Source organism: Bidens hawaiensis, unplaced genomic scaffold, assembly GCF_021521415.1.
Source record: "Bidens hawaiensis isolate Kalapana, Puna unplaced genomic scaffold, B.hawaiensis_p1.1 tig00001382_1, whole genome shotgun sequence".
Classification (NCBI taxonomy): Eukaryota; Viridiplantae; Streptophyta; class Magnoliopsida; order Asterales; family Asteraceae; genus Bidens; species Bidens hawaiensis.
The window spans coordinates 1,251,185-1,265,609 of NW_027491078.1; the positions used below are offsets into that span (position 1 = coordinate 1,251,185).

At 35.8% G+C, this 14,425-nt stretch overlaps 1 pseudogene across 1 annotated transcript; it reads right to left on the bottom strand.

The window, feature by feature from the left end:
• Positions 1-808: 808 nt before the first annotated feature.
• On the bottom strand, positions 809-4,138 carry LOC143573874 (cytochrome P450 CYP749A22-like; annotated as a pseudogene). Its single transcript, XR_013142493.1, has 5 exons — positions 3,837-4,138; positions 3,534-3,757; positions 2,636-2,868; positions 2,171-2,549; positions 809-1,316 (listed from the first exon to the last, which is right to left on the bottom strand). The product of XR_013142493.1 is annotated as a cytochrome P450 CYP749A22-like (transcript).
• Positions 4,139-14,425: the final 10,287 nt, after the last annotated feature.

The following is a 14,425-nucleotide window of genomic DNA, read 5'->3' on the forward strand; positions in this document are numbered from 1 at the left end:
CAGGAAAACAAAGCAGCAAATCTCGAAGTAAATGTAAGGAACCAAAATGTGATCTGCGACATTAAAAAAGCGAAAACTGTAAAATATATATTTGGTCAATCAATCGGTTGAAATTGATGAGAAATCCGGATCCGATATGAAAGCTTTGATGCACGTGTACATCTTCAATGGAAGAAAGCTTATAGAAAGAATGTGTTTAGCAATAAATAGAGTATTATTGTTTCATTATTAGTGTGTGTTTTATGGTGTAAATCACCCACACAAGGGGAGCTAGTCTTGGATGGGATCGGTTTTCTTTTATAATATTAATCTTTTGTACCGATTATGATATCATTTATTATTCATTATCTTTTTATTATATGTTCGATCGTTTGATTCACACACCAGTCTCAATCATGCATCAAAAGCAAATTCATTGGTTGATGTTAGCTCCGGTTTTGAGAACCTACAATAAATAAAGTGAAAAGATAATATAGCGTACAATAATAAAATTATAATTTTTTAAAAACTAAATCAAATAAACTAATGAAACTCAAGAAACTATTACAAACGTAATTAGGACTTAATCAAGTAGGTTGACTAGTAGTAGAGTAGAAATCCCATATGTAAACATACATTAAGAAAGGATATATAATGTCAGTAATATTGTGTTTTCGGAAAAACAGAAAAAGAAAAAGGAAAAAAAACACAAATTGCCTAGATTCAAACTTAGGATTCTTGATAAATTATATATGTTCTTTTATTTTTGTGGGGGTCGTTAAAAAACGAATGGGCTTCACTCGAGTTTCGGTTCAATATATCATACATGAAAAATAAACTTTAATTGGTGTCGGGTGTTTCCCTTCAGATCACCTAGGGTCTGCCTATGGCCACAAGAAGTGAAGCTTTAAAGAGGATGAAACATTATCTGAATACCATACTTTGGGCGAAGCGTTACAACCTGAACTGGATCATGGATATAGTTTGGGGAGAGGGTGAATCTATAACGTTGTAAGATCATCGAGAGGGTTATTTTAGCTTCATTTATCGCGAAATTGGAGCCTACACAGATTCGTGGTCCATAACCAAAAGGGAGGAATGCTCCTGGATTGTTGTTAACAACATTGGCAATCCCTTCTGAAAATCTTTCTGGTTTAAAGAGATGAGCATCTTCTCCCCATATTCCAGGGTCTTGATGAAGTGCTAATGTTGGTATTTGTAAATTTAAGTTTGCTGGAAGAACCAGATCTCCAACGCGTGTTTCCTTCATAACTTTGCGGTTTGCAGATATTGAAGGAGTATATAATCGTAATGTTTCATTGATTTATCATGCCCATCTGTATGATATGTAAGAAAATAGGGATTACTATATATAGTAAACTAGAAACCTAAATTTCTAGTTTTATTTAGCTTTTTTTTTTTTATTACTCTGTAGAATAGTAACCAATTTATGAAATTGTTCCGATGAGGTCATTCATAAAATATTTTGTTCCAATCAGGTCACTAAGTTTTCTTTTTGTTTCAATCATAGATATTTTACCTGTATAACAGGTTATCTAGGTTTTTTTTTATTTTTAAATAGTTTGATATGGAATAACATTTTTTTAATTGAAAATTTTAATAAAAATTGAGAAAAATAATTTTTAAATTGCGAAAAATAAAAAAATGAAAAATAAAAAAAATAAAAATAATAAAATAAAAAAGAAGCAAAAACTGAAAAATTGCGAAAAATTACAATATAATTAATATGCTCCTATTATTTTTAATTTTATTTTTTTATCGAAGCAATTAATAGTTCTACTATTAAATATTTTAATATCACCTATCTTTTTGGTTTTTTTCTAAAAACATGGTGGTTTCTTATAAAAAAAACCGTAAGATAAATTTTTCTACTTTTTTTTTTTTTGCATTTTTCGCAATTTAAAATTATTTTTCTTAATTTTTACTAATCTTTTTAATTTTTAAAAAAAAATTTTGCAATGTCAAACTATTTAAGAATAAAAAAAAAACCTAGATAGCCTGCTATCCAGATAACATATCTATGATTGGAATAAAAAGAAAATTTTAGTAACCTAATTGAAACAAAATATTTTATAAGTGACCTAATTGTAACAATTTTAAAAGTTAGGTACTATTCTAAATAGCTAAATCAAAATAGAAATTTAGGTTTCCCTTTTATAAGTAATCTTACTTTCTTGAGTCTTGCTATTCCTTCGGATGATGGGTTTCGATTACCAAATACTTCTTGAACCTCTTCACGTGCTTTCTCTTGCCATTCAGTGTGGACTCCTAGAAGAAGAGTAGCCCACGAGAGCAAAAGAGAGATTGTTCCATGCCCTGCAACGTAAAATGTTCTGCATTCATCAATAACATCTTGTATGGAAAGCTTGTAATTGTCATCGACTTCATGATGCGCGTTCAAAAGTATCCCTAGGTAATCATTTGTGCACTTGTCTTCATCTCCTGAAGCTATCATATTTTCTCTGTTTTTTATCAACTTCGTAATGGTCTCTCGAATGTAAGCAAGCAGTTTGTCGATTTCTAAATCATCTTTATCTTTTAATATCATCCTGTTAAGAATAAAACAAAAATGATCACTTTTATGAGTTGTGCTATTTTCCTATACACGATCGATAGATAGATTAGGTAGATTTACCCAAAGCCAGCAAACTGTGTTTTGGACAACTGTTTGGTTGCTAGCGGAACTATCGCCTCTTGCTTCTTGAAGATTTGCTCGCCCTCCTCATAGCTACTTCCAAACACGATCCTTGATATGACTTCAGATGCCATTGTTCTGAACTCTTGATGGACATCTTTCTCTTTGTTTCCGGCATCTTGCCATCGTTTTAGCATCAAGTTAACGCTTTCAACCATTGCTGGAACGATGCTCTACAACCAAACAAACAAGTAAAATTACTTTGATTGTCATTAACCTGTTTTTCTTCTTCTTATAGTTTTCTTCTTTAGTTGGCTGGTTATAACCCGAATCCGATATTGTTACCCTCCCAACTCGTCCGTTTTGCTTAGGCTTGGATACATGTCGTGTGCCTCTCCTATTATACCTGATTCTTTAATTATAGGAAAGGAAATGGGCTATGCTTTTGACGTGTAATGTTATTATGAAATTGGATTCTTTCTCAACCTACTTTTTTTTAAATAAACAAAATTATTGTTTAATAAAGTTGAGCATAGATACGTGGCAATATTCCTGCTCCTAGACCCTAAAAAGATTAAAACTATAATTTTGCGTGGCAATATATTCTTTCTCAACCTTTTTGTATTTCAAAACATGTGTGCACAAGGATAAGGTCATGTATACGTGGCACAAAAGTATCCATGCACAGACGCAAGACTCCCATGACTTTACAGGTGACTTTAAATACTAAATCAAGACAAATGATCAGTGAATCAGCATAAAAGTATTGGTTTCAATGTTTCATTAACCCTCAACCCTTTTTTCTCCAATAGATTTTCTTGACTTATCAACAACTCATTCACCTCAGAAGTCGATGAGTTGACCTGATCCCTAATATATATGGTTAGTATGAACTTACTTTCAACCGTTGACCATTGAAAGCGTGAGTTGCTAATTTTCGTTGTTTTGTCCATTTATCACCATGAGAAAAAACTAGTCCGCCTCCAAATATCTTGATCATAAGAGGAACCGCGTCTTGTTTCCCCATCGAAATCTCTCGAACACTCATTATTTCTTTGAGGAGCTCTGGTTTGGTGATTACTAACTCAGCTTGAGGACCTTGCCAATATAGAATATTCTTTCCTGCATCAAAACAAATATTTAAAACACATGTGACGCCTATTCGAAAGATCGCATCAAATGAACTATGAATATTACTAACCGTATATGTGCAACCATGAATCTAAGTGAGGTTGAATTCGCGGGAATATGTAGTGTGACATGTCCATGGGAGAGCTTGTTGATTTCTTTATCATGTTGGAAATCTCCTTGGTGTTGCCATAGATTAAACTGTAAGGAGGTCCTCGTATTCCTTGTGAACTCATTACATGCTTTATGCGCATCGGAACCCACCAAAACTTGTTAAAGAATTTGAATAGAGCTAAGAAGGCTATAGAACATAGTAGGCCTATCAAAACACCCAAGAAAGTCACCATTTTGGTAACAGAAGGTGCGCGGTGTGGGAATTTATGTGCATATGAAGATTTTTTGAACTTTATTCAAAGATATTAGGTTTAATGACTAGTAAGTGAAAGAGACTACAAAGCTTTCTTCTATCTTTGTGGTCCCATCCTGATGACTAAGAATGCACCCACCTGTTGAATAGTATTTTTTTTATAATTCAAACAATATCTATGTTACACTAATTTAGAAAAGTGAAAATTTTCAAAATAGCATCAAAAAAAATCTTTTTGAAATAACCTATTTTTAAAAAAAAATTAAAATAGCTTATTTTTTCCGTCAGATCCGAAGAAAACAAGACCTGATCCGACGGATTAGTATAGCCTATCAGATGTTGACACGCATTCAAATTTTCCGGTGGATCTGACTTTTTTTAAGTTATCTGATGGATTCGTGTTCTAGGCGACGTAACAATAAGCAGTCGGATCCGACGATTCACTTTATGCTTCCGTCGGATCAGATTGTTTAATTTTTTTGTCGAACCCTAGATTTTCAATTCCGAGGTTTTTGATTTTGAGTTCTAGAGTTAAATTGAACTCTATGGTTGTGTTCTTCTCGAAAAACTAAGGGATTTGCACTATGGATTTGCTTGATTTTATGAAGAAATAAGAAAGATAGAGATGGAGGTTGGTTATGGAGGTTTAGGGGTTGAGAGGTAGAAAATGAAGAATTCCGTCGGATCCATTAAAAATTTTGTCGGATTCGACGGGTCTTTAACAAATTTCATCGGATCTACAAATACGTTGACACGCGGCAAATTTTAAAGGCCCACAAATTCCATCGAACGGTGTTGAAATCCCATCAGATCCGACAGAAAAAATAGTCTATTTTGAGGATTTTTGTACAAAATAGGTTATTTCTGTAATTTTTAATCAAACTAGACTATTTTAGAGATTTTCGTGGAAAGAAAATATAACAAATGTTCACCAAAACAAATCCTATTTATAACTAATAAAGTGTAAGTTCGACAAAGAAATATCGATTAGTTAATTTATTAGTAAGTAAATTGTGTTTTTCATTAATGTGGTCTTATCATTATGTCAAATAATATAGCCATTTACTAAGGATCTAGTTAAAATCACTCAAAACTTTTACGTTCCTCAAAAATAGTTTTAGGTACTCCTAATTGTGTGATTTATATATATATACACACACACACACTAGCTTAGTAATCCGTGTAATACACGGGTGAAAATTAATAAACGTGTGAGATAAACGTATGTGATTATAAATTTTTGTCTATCTATTTGCCAACATGTAGTCAAGAGTTGATACAAACAATGGTCATTCTTAGAATGTGGTCAAGCCATGGTTGCTATAAGTAATATGCAAATAAAAAAATTCATGTTATTGCAAACGAACAAATCCAATACTTACTAAAGCACATTAACTAAGAGAGTTAATCACACAAAAACGCAACTTACAAAGATTCTATGATTAAAATCAACAACCGCATCACTGATATTAAACAAAAAAAAAATTAAATGATTAGCGAGTGATAAAGTAAACTCGGTCTATTAAGGTATTGAGAGATGTCTCAACTATCACCGCCCCTTTGAGGTATACTATGCCAAAAACAAAAACTTTAATCAATTAAAATAAGCTTACTTCTACAAAAGGTGTGAACAACATGGCCAATTACATCTACAAAAGGTGAATAAAATAGATAAATTATTTATAATGAAGCAAAATATAAAATAGAAAAACAAAAAATAAAATTATAAATTACGGAGTGGATAAATAAACTATTGTGGCATTCAAATGGATGTCTTTATCTTGTACTAAACAAAATGAACTAAACTTAAAACAATACATGGAGTTGATGTGAAGAATACGTTCTCATGGAATAATCTTATATAGTGATGAAAAGAGCGGTTTATTTTTGTTAGAGTTGGTACACATAAAAATTTTGAAACGTATTTGAATCGTATAACTGATTTGAGTCAATTCAGGAAAAGTAGGAGTCAACATAATTTATTTTTAGGAATGATATGCACAAATCAAGGAGAAAACATATTATAATTTTAGAAATCTTTTTTTGTATCTTCAATTATCTTAAATTCATTTATTTAACTTATATCAGTCAAACATTATTATATGTAAAAAGATTTAATATATAGAATTGTTTTGAATTAGTTTTGAATTATTTTAATATCAAGAAAATTATAAGAATGCTTGGTATATATGAAATGTTTATGAATTGATCAATAGAAAGATAACAAGTGTCCAAAAAGCTTGTTAATAGTATAGGTAGATATATAACTATAAGAATGTTGATTTTTTTTTAAGTAAAGCATTATAAAGGTCGGTTAATTTTTAGTGAATTTCTTTTCTTCTAATTTATTATCTACCGCTTCAATTTAATTAATAAGAAGTCACTAAACAGAGGCGATCAAGGAATTTTGTTAGGGTAGACACAAAATAAATCAGGAAAAAAAAATAGGTCTGGTAAAATACTGTAGGGTCTGCCAAATTATTATGGAAGTCCAAAGCAAATTGAACTTTTAGGACCCTTTCTTTGGTTTCCTTAAAAAGTTTTATATAATTTTTAATAGTACTGGAGTATTGAGTTTTACTCGTTATGGGAGAAAAGGGGATAACGAATATGAATGTATTATGTGTGGCTTCTTCTTCTTCCATCTCTTACCTTCTGAATCTCTGATTTCCCAACACTTCTCTATGCTATTCATTTGAGTATTGTTCCAGTTCATAGTTGTAATCGTTGACAAAAGTAATAGACCTCAGCATATTGTTCCAATTCGTTGTGTTCGTTGACAGTTCACAACAATTACTTACCCTTTCAAATTATAGCTTAAGTTTTTCTTACATTTACTTACCCTTTCATGTTATGCTATAGTTTTAAGGAACTGTTGAACACATGGAACAAAGCTCCACCAACTTCTACTGGAGAAGCTACTTTACTTGTCTATTACACCTTTCGAAAAGTCCAACCGCATGGTTTCCCGCTTTCTGAGCTTTCGGTTTATTCTCTAGTCCACTCCTTAATAGTATACTTGGGTTGATCTGAAAGAGTGAAAGTTATAATCTATATTAAAACTCTTTGTTTTGAGGACTTCTTGCACTTTTACGGGCATCCTGATTATTACCCACTAGTAAAGCACAGGCAGGCTGGTGAGGATGCGTGTGAACTCCCGTGTTTAGTGCCTGTGGCGGAACCCTCACTGTTCATGTTGCATACAACACTACCTGTAAGAAGAAATAAATTCCTGCAACAATTAACACTTTTTTAAAACCCGATTTCTTATTAATTTGTTTTGCAATACAGGTAAGACTAGAATATGGGGTTTCTTTCACTGTCAATATTGAGGTTAATAATTCCTATCTTTTACCCTTACCCGTGTTCTCTGTGATATGTCTGCTTCAGAAAGCACTAGCCAACGGGGAGAACCGTCTGGCACGCGAACTGCTTAGTCAAATTAATGCTTCGGAAGACTACGAGTATGCACTCTATTCATGTTTTATTTTAGTGTTAAAAGTTCTTGAAAACCGTTTCTTAATCATACTTCTACTTACTGTCACAAGATAGTGAATGATATAAGAAAGGGGGAATGTGACCAAAAAGTACCGAATCAGGCTATAAGAGCATTCCCAACCCTTCCCCTAAAATTATGTGAGAAGGGTTTGTAAATTATAGGGTGGTGTTGTGAGTGGTTGTGAGTGTAAATTATAGGATGGAGAGAGAAAAAATAGTGATTTTTTGTAAATTCGAGGAAAATGTAGTGATTTTTTTGTAAATTATAGGGTGGAGAGAGAAAACTGTAATGAAAAAGGTATAAAAAATATTATTTAATTGAACAGGAAAGATAAATGTATTGTTTTTTAGTGTAATTACATGATATATATATAGATATAGGGATAGCGAACTGGATGAGAATGCTCTAAGGTGTGTAATAGATTTTGCTTCTCATATTTGTGTATTCGTAATTATTAACCACACTACGGATTAAGTAAATTGATCAAACTAGTCGTTTTAACGAGTGGTTCATCCTCAAGTTTTATTGTTTATCAAGAACTACTATGTTGATTGTATGCTAGCATCAAACTAAAGCAATGTTAAAGCAGGTCTGAAACTAAAACAATTTTATGGTTTATGCTATCGTATCAATCACTAGATGATATCAAGTACGAACTTGCACCAAAGTCGGTTTAATTTAGAGTTATATTAGGACAGAATTACAAATTTTGTCCTTTAAAAAAAGCCAAATTACGGTTCGTGTCCTTTTCTAAGTTTCCTTGCAGGCGGTGTACTTTAAACTTTTTTTTTCTACACGTTATGTCCTTTACGCTAACTGGGTTAGAAAAACTCAGTTAAATGCCCTCACGTGAGGCGCATGTGAGGGCATTTTTGTCTTTTCGTCTCTACCTGCAACCAGTCACCTACATCACCACCGCCGTCCGTCCGGTAACATCACCACTGTTGTCCCCTTCATCACCACCGTCCGTTCCCACCCTGAAAGTCTCCTCACCAAGTCAACTTATTCTTCTTCTTCTTCTTTTCCCGCTCCGACCGATACCACCATTAATATAATACATACCTCCCATTTCCTTCAATTTCTCACACAGCTAGTAAAACAATCATGGGGCTTCCTTATATCCCCACCGTAATCATCCTCCCTAGGGTTAAACAACCATCGCCCCCCCCCCCCCCGCCATCAGCACACCCCTAGGGTTTTCCAGATCGACACCATTCCAATAGCCTCTACACAACCAACCTTGCACCACAACAAAACCCTAAATCAGGTTGTGTAAAGCCGATGGTGGGAGATGCGGCCGTCATCCGAGGATTTCGCAGATCTGGCTGGAATGCGATGTTGCAGATCTGGCCGGAATGAGATGTTGCAGATCTGGCCGGAATGCGATGTTGCAGATCTGGCCGGAAAAACGTACCTTTTAACGATGTGGGTGGTGAAGAACGGTGACGGCGGTGGTGTAACCTGGCGACGACGATGGTGATTAACGGTGAGGAAGGTGACGGACGGCGGTGGTCATGTAGGGGACGGACGAAGGTGGTGATGAAGGGGACAACAGTGGTGATGTTACCGGACGGACGGCGGTGGTGATGTAGGTGACTGGTTGCAGGTAGAGACGAAAAGACAAAAATGCCCTCACATGCGCCTCACGTGAGGGCATTTAACTGAGTTTTTCTAACCCAGTTAGCGTAAAGGACATAACGTGTAGAAAAAAAAAGTTTAAAGTACACCGCCTGCAAGGAAACTTAGAAAAGGACACGAACCGTGATTTGGCTTTTTTTAAAGGACAAAATTTGTAATTCTGTCTTATATTAGTTAACCAAAAGATGGTCTTTTGGCAGTTCTGTACATATTATTCATGAACTTGCACCAAATTCGGTTCGATTTTGTCGGGGATGAAAATATGCTTAACCAAAACCGACTCGTGAACTTCGGTTTTCAAAAAACACATAACCAGACCATAAGCTCTTTATTGTCCAGGACCGTAAAAACATTTTGTATAGTTTTTTTTCTTAATAAGGCAGTACTAGCTAGTATGAGTAATCTGACTAAAGCGCGTTTTAGTGGAAACAGGGGAATAGATACACCTGAATTAATACTTCTCATGGGACTGAGGCTAGGGATGAGCTCGTAAAGATAATCGGTGGCAAGTGTTGGCCCAATTTTTCTTTGGCCCGAGTGTAAAGCCCAACCCAAGAATTGATTAGGGTTTTTATATTTGGTAATGTCTTAGCTAACAAGTTAGGTTAGTCTATATAAAAGGAGTTAGAGCATCCACACCCATAAAACAATTCAAACCTTTACATCATCGCCACATCATATTCTAAACTTTTCATCAAAAAACCCCACTTTTCCTCCACCCATAAACCAATCTAAACCCAATTAAAATATAATAAATATGTATATATATATGTGTATATATATATGATTTGTGTGTAGTGGTTGTGGTGGGGCCACTACAAACCCACCTCTCAAACGTTTAAGAATGCAAACCAAACCTAACACAAACGTTTGTCTCCACCCATAAACAAATCCAAACCACATGCCATGTCACCAAAAACCAATGGGTGGAGATGGTCTTATGGTTAGACATTATAGATTGTGAAGTTGGTGCAACCAAGTTAGGGTTCATCAAGAGTCAAACCGAGTTAGAGTTTGGGAGATTGTAATCAGTTTTTTGAGTTCGATTCTCTGATTAATATAAACAAGAGTTATTTATTTACTTTGTGTTTGATTATCGATTTGGGACTTGAATTGGTATCAGATCCAAGTTCAAAAAATCGATAATTGACTCCGTCGCCGCCGGAAGAAGAGCCCGTTGCCGATGTGAGAGTCAGGCATAAACGCTTCGGCAAGAAGACCGCCGCCGCGTACGCCAGATTAACTGTGACCGACAACCAAGTTCGTAGGGTCGCTGTAGCTATCGCCGTTGCCGCTAGCGTCACCGGGTTCTCGGAGCTAGTTCTGATTCACTATTGAACAAGAATATTGGTTCGATCGTTGCTACTGAAACACAAAGGAGGAAACGATAACTGTTTAGGAGTTTCGTTTTGTTGCCTGTTTGTTTTCTTGGGAGGAAGAAGACGAAACAAGTTCTTTTGGTGTGTACGTGTTTTGAGTAATAAATAAATAAAGAAAAGGAATTCCATGGAGAGATCATAAAAGTCAAAAGGTATTTTAATTTTTGTGGAAGACTTGCACGGTGTATTGTTTGCACGGATTATGAAGAAAAGAAAACTAGTCATAATGTTATGATAAAATAGCAAAAGACGTCTTTTATATTTGAACGTTTTTTCACTAAACATTCTTTAGCAAAACTAATGGCAGAAAACGTATTTCATGTTTCTAATTCTGTTCACGTTACGTCCTTTGACACTAACCCAGTTAAACTTTTTTGTTAAATATGGTCATGTGCTTTGCACGTGAGGACAATGTGGTCATTTTACCCCTTTAAAGACTGTTTGTATAATTAGACCAAATATTTGGCCTTTTGAAAAAATACTTTTATTTTTTAATAAAATAAAAAATATACAGATAACCCCCCCCCCCCCCCTGCCACAGTACCACTACCACCCACTCCATCCAATGTCACATCCTCTCCCCCATCATCTTCATTATCACCACACCACCAAAACCACCGTCACCACTAATCCACTATAACCTAACAGCCACAAATCATCGATCTCTTGAAATCAACTTCCAAGACTGCCACCAAGACCGCCATCGATCACTTGAAATCAGCCTCCAGATGTGAGCCGAGATGTGAGCCGAGACCATAACGTTGGTGATCTCAGATCTTTGGAGAGAAAGAGAGTCACGACAAACAACACACTCATCGTTCTACCTCCTCTAATTTCCCCTAATTTTGTGAAGAGTGTAACGAACTAAGGCAAAAAAAACCCCTAAAATTGGACTTGAATCGGACCAAATCTGAGATGTAAACCAAATAATTCCTAAGTTTGACAAAATCGCACATGAACTAAGAGGTTATAGTCTTGTGTTTCGGGTGAATTTTGTGATGGTGGCATGCCGGCGGTGGTTTAATGCGGCGGCGATATTGGCGATGGTGTGGTATTTGGCCTATGAAAGGCGTTTGTGGTTGGGAACATTCAAACAACTGTTCCCGGCTATATTGAAGGTGATCGGTAGGGTTTTGAGAAGACTGGCGGTGTGGTGGTGGTGGTGGTTCCGTGGTCCGGTGGTGGTTTACCTGGTTTGTATCTCAGATCTTGAGAGAGAAAGAGAGATATTATATTTTTTTAAATATATTTATATCTTTAGTTTTACTTATTAAATAAATGTGTGAATTTACCACACTGCCCTCACGTGCAAAGCACATGACCAAATTTAATGAAAATATTTAACTGAGTTAGTGTCAAAGGGCGTAACGTGAACAGAATTTGAAACATGAAATACGTTTTCTGCCATTAGTTTTGCTAAAGGATGTCTAGTGAAAACACGTTCAAACATAAAGGACGTCTTTTGCCATTTTGTCTAATTTTATTTTTGCTACGTAGAGTTCAAGAGAATCAAACAAGTGAGGTTTGATATATTTTTTGTTGTACAAGAAGGTTTAACCATTCTTGTTGGGTATTTTATTTGGGTTGAGCGAGAAGGTTTGATTCAAAGTTTGTTTTTTTACACGGGTTGAACGAGTTAGGTTTTAACCAAAGGTTTGATTTAATTTTGTGAGCAAGTTGGTTCGGTTCTGAAAAGTTTTTCGGAATTGATTGGCTTGTATATGTTTCAAAGAAGTGGAGCAAAGGGGTTCTATGTCAATGGCAAATGACGAAAAAAGACCGGTAATCCAACCCAAAGCGAGTGGGGGGATTTCGTTACAGGTTCCAAAGCTGAATGGAACAAATTACATCATATGGGCGATTGTAGTGGAAGCGATCTTGGATGATCAAGACCTGTGGGAATTTGTTCAACCAGAAGAGGGTGCGGTTATTAATGCGAAGAAGAATAAAACGGCAATATCGTTTTTGTTTCAAGTGGTGAATGGTAATATTCTTCTTCAGATTTCTCAATACAAGAATGCCCGAGGTATATGGACGGCTTTGAAAGCATGGTATGTTGGGGGCGAGCGAGTGCAAAAGGCTCGACTGCTAACGTTGAAAAGTGAATTTGAGAAACTCAAGATGGCGGAAAACGAGACTGTTGACGAGTTTGTAGTAAAAATAACAAGTATGGTTTCAAAGGCAACGAGTCTAGGTCACGTATTCGAGCAAGATTTCTTGGTGAAGAAGTTGCTGGATGCGGTTCCAGATAAGTACTTTCAACTCGTACCCTCAATCGAGCAAAGTGTTGATCTCGATAGTTTGATGTTTGAAGATGCTATTAAAAGACTTAAGGCGTTTGAGGAGCATTTACGAGGGAGAGAGCGCGCTTCAAATTCACAAGGTCAGTTACTTTTCAATCGATCGAAAAGTAGTTATAAAGCCAAGTCGTATGATCAGTCCGGTAGCCGAGGTAACGGTTGGCCGAGTTCACAGGGGCGTGGAAGAGGCCGTGAAACCGGAGGTCAAGACCAAGACGATGAGGACCAAGATGGTTGTGAAAATCGAGGTGGTCAAGATAGTGGGTCAAGTCATAAGGGTCAAAGAAGAACCAATGATCGTTAAAGGGGAAGAAATGATAGATCACACGTTCAGTATTACTGTTGTGATGAGTTTGGTCACTTTGCGTATATGTGCCCAGAACGTATAAATAAAAAGGAAGAATCCATTTGAACAAAATTGATGATTTTGATCCATCTTTATTTATGATAAAAGGTGATCAAAAGACAGTTTTACTGAATGAAAACGGAGTGATTCCATAGCGTTTTGAAACCGAACCGATGGAGAAAGATGTTTGGTATCTCGACAACGTAGCATCGAATCACATGACGGGTAATAAAGCGTACTTTTATGAATTGAATAAACAAGAAACGGGAACGGTGAAGTTCGGAGATGAATCTTGTATTGATATTCGAGGAAAATGGTCGGTCTTAATTGAAGGGAAAATGGGGGAGCAGCGCCTATTGACCAATGTCTACTACATCCCGGGCCTACAGTGCAATATCATAAGTCTTGGTCAAGCAATGGAAGGTGGATGTGAGATTCACATGAAACATGATATGCAAACCATTAAATATGATACAGATAAGCTTTTGATGAAGGTGATAATGACCAAGAACCGATTGTACAAGATTAGCCTCAAGATAGCAAGTCCCGGTAAACGAGCTATCATTGGAATGAAGAATTTTGCAGGTAGAGATCTTCAAAGTGTTGGGCTGAAAGAAGACAAGCCAGTTACGAGTCAGATTCCAATCAAAGATCCAAGTCCCAAAATTCAAAGTCCAAAGAAGAGTGTTCAAGAAACTAAACAAGTGGTAATTAAGAAAGAGATTCAAACCCAAGGGAAGAAGAGTAATGATCAAACGAAGCAAGTGTTACTTCAAGCTAAGTGGAGCCCAAAGAACATTGCTAGAGATCAAGAAAAGCCTCGGGATAATCAAGAGAATGATGGCAAGCGTGAAGTTGAAGACCCGCCAATTTTGAGTAGGAAATTAGGGGGTGAGTCGGATACAACAATTAGGGGGGGGGGTAATTGGGCTCAATTGTTGTTTGGCCCGAGTGTAAAGCCCAACCCAAGAATTAATTAGGGTTTTTATATCTGGTAATGTCTTGGCTAGCAAGTTAGGTTAGTCTATATAAACCAAGTTATGGTTAGAAATTATAGATTGTGAAGTTGGTTGAGTTTGGGTTCATCAAGAGTCAAACCGAGTTAGGGTTTGGGAGATTGTAATCAATTTTTT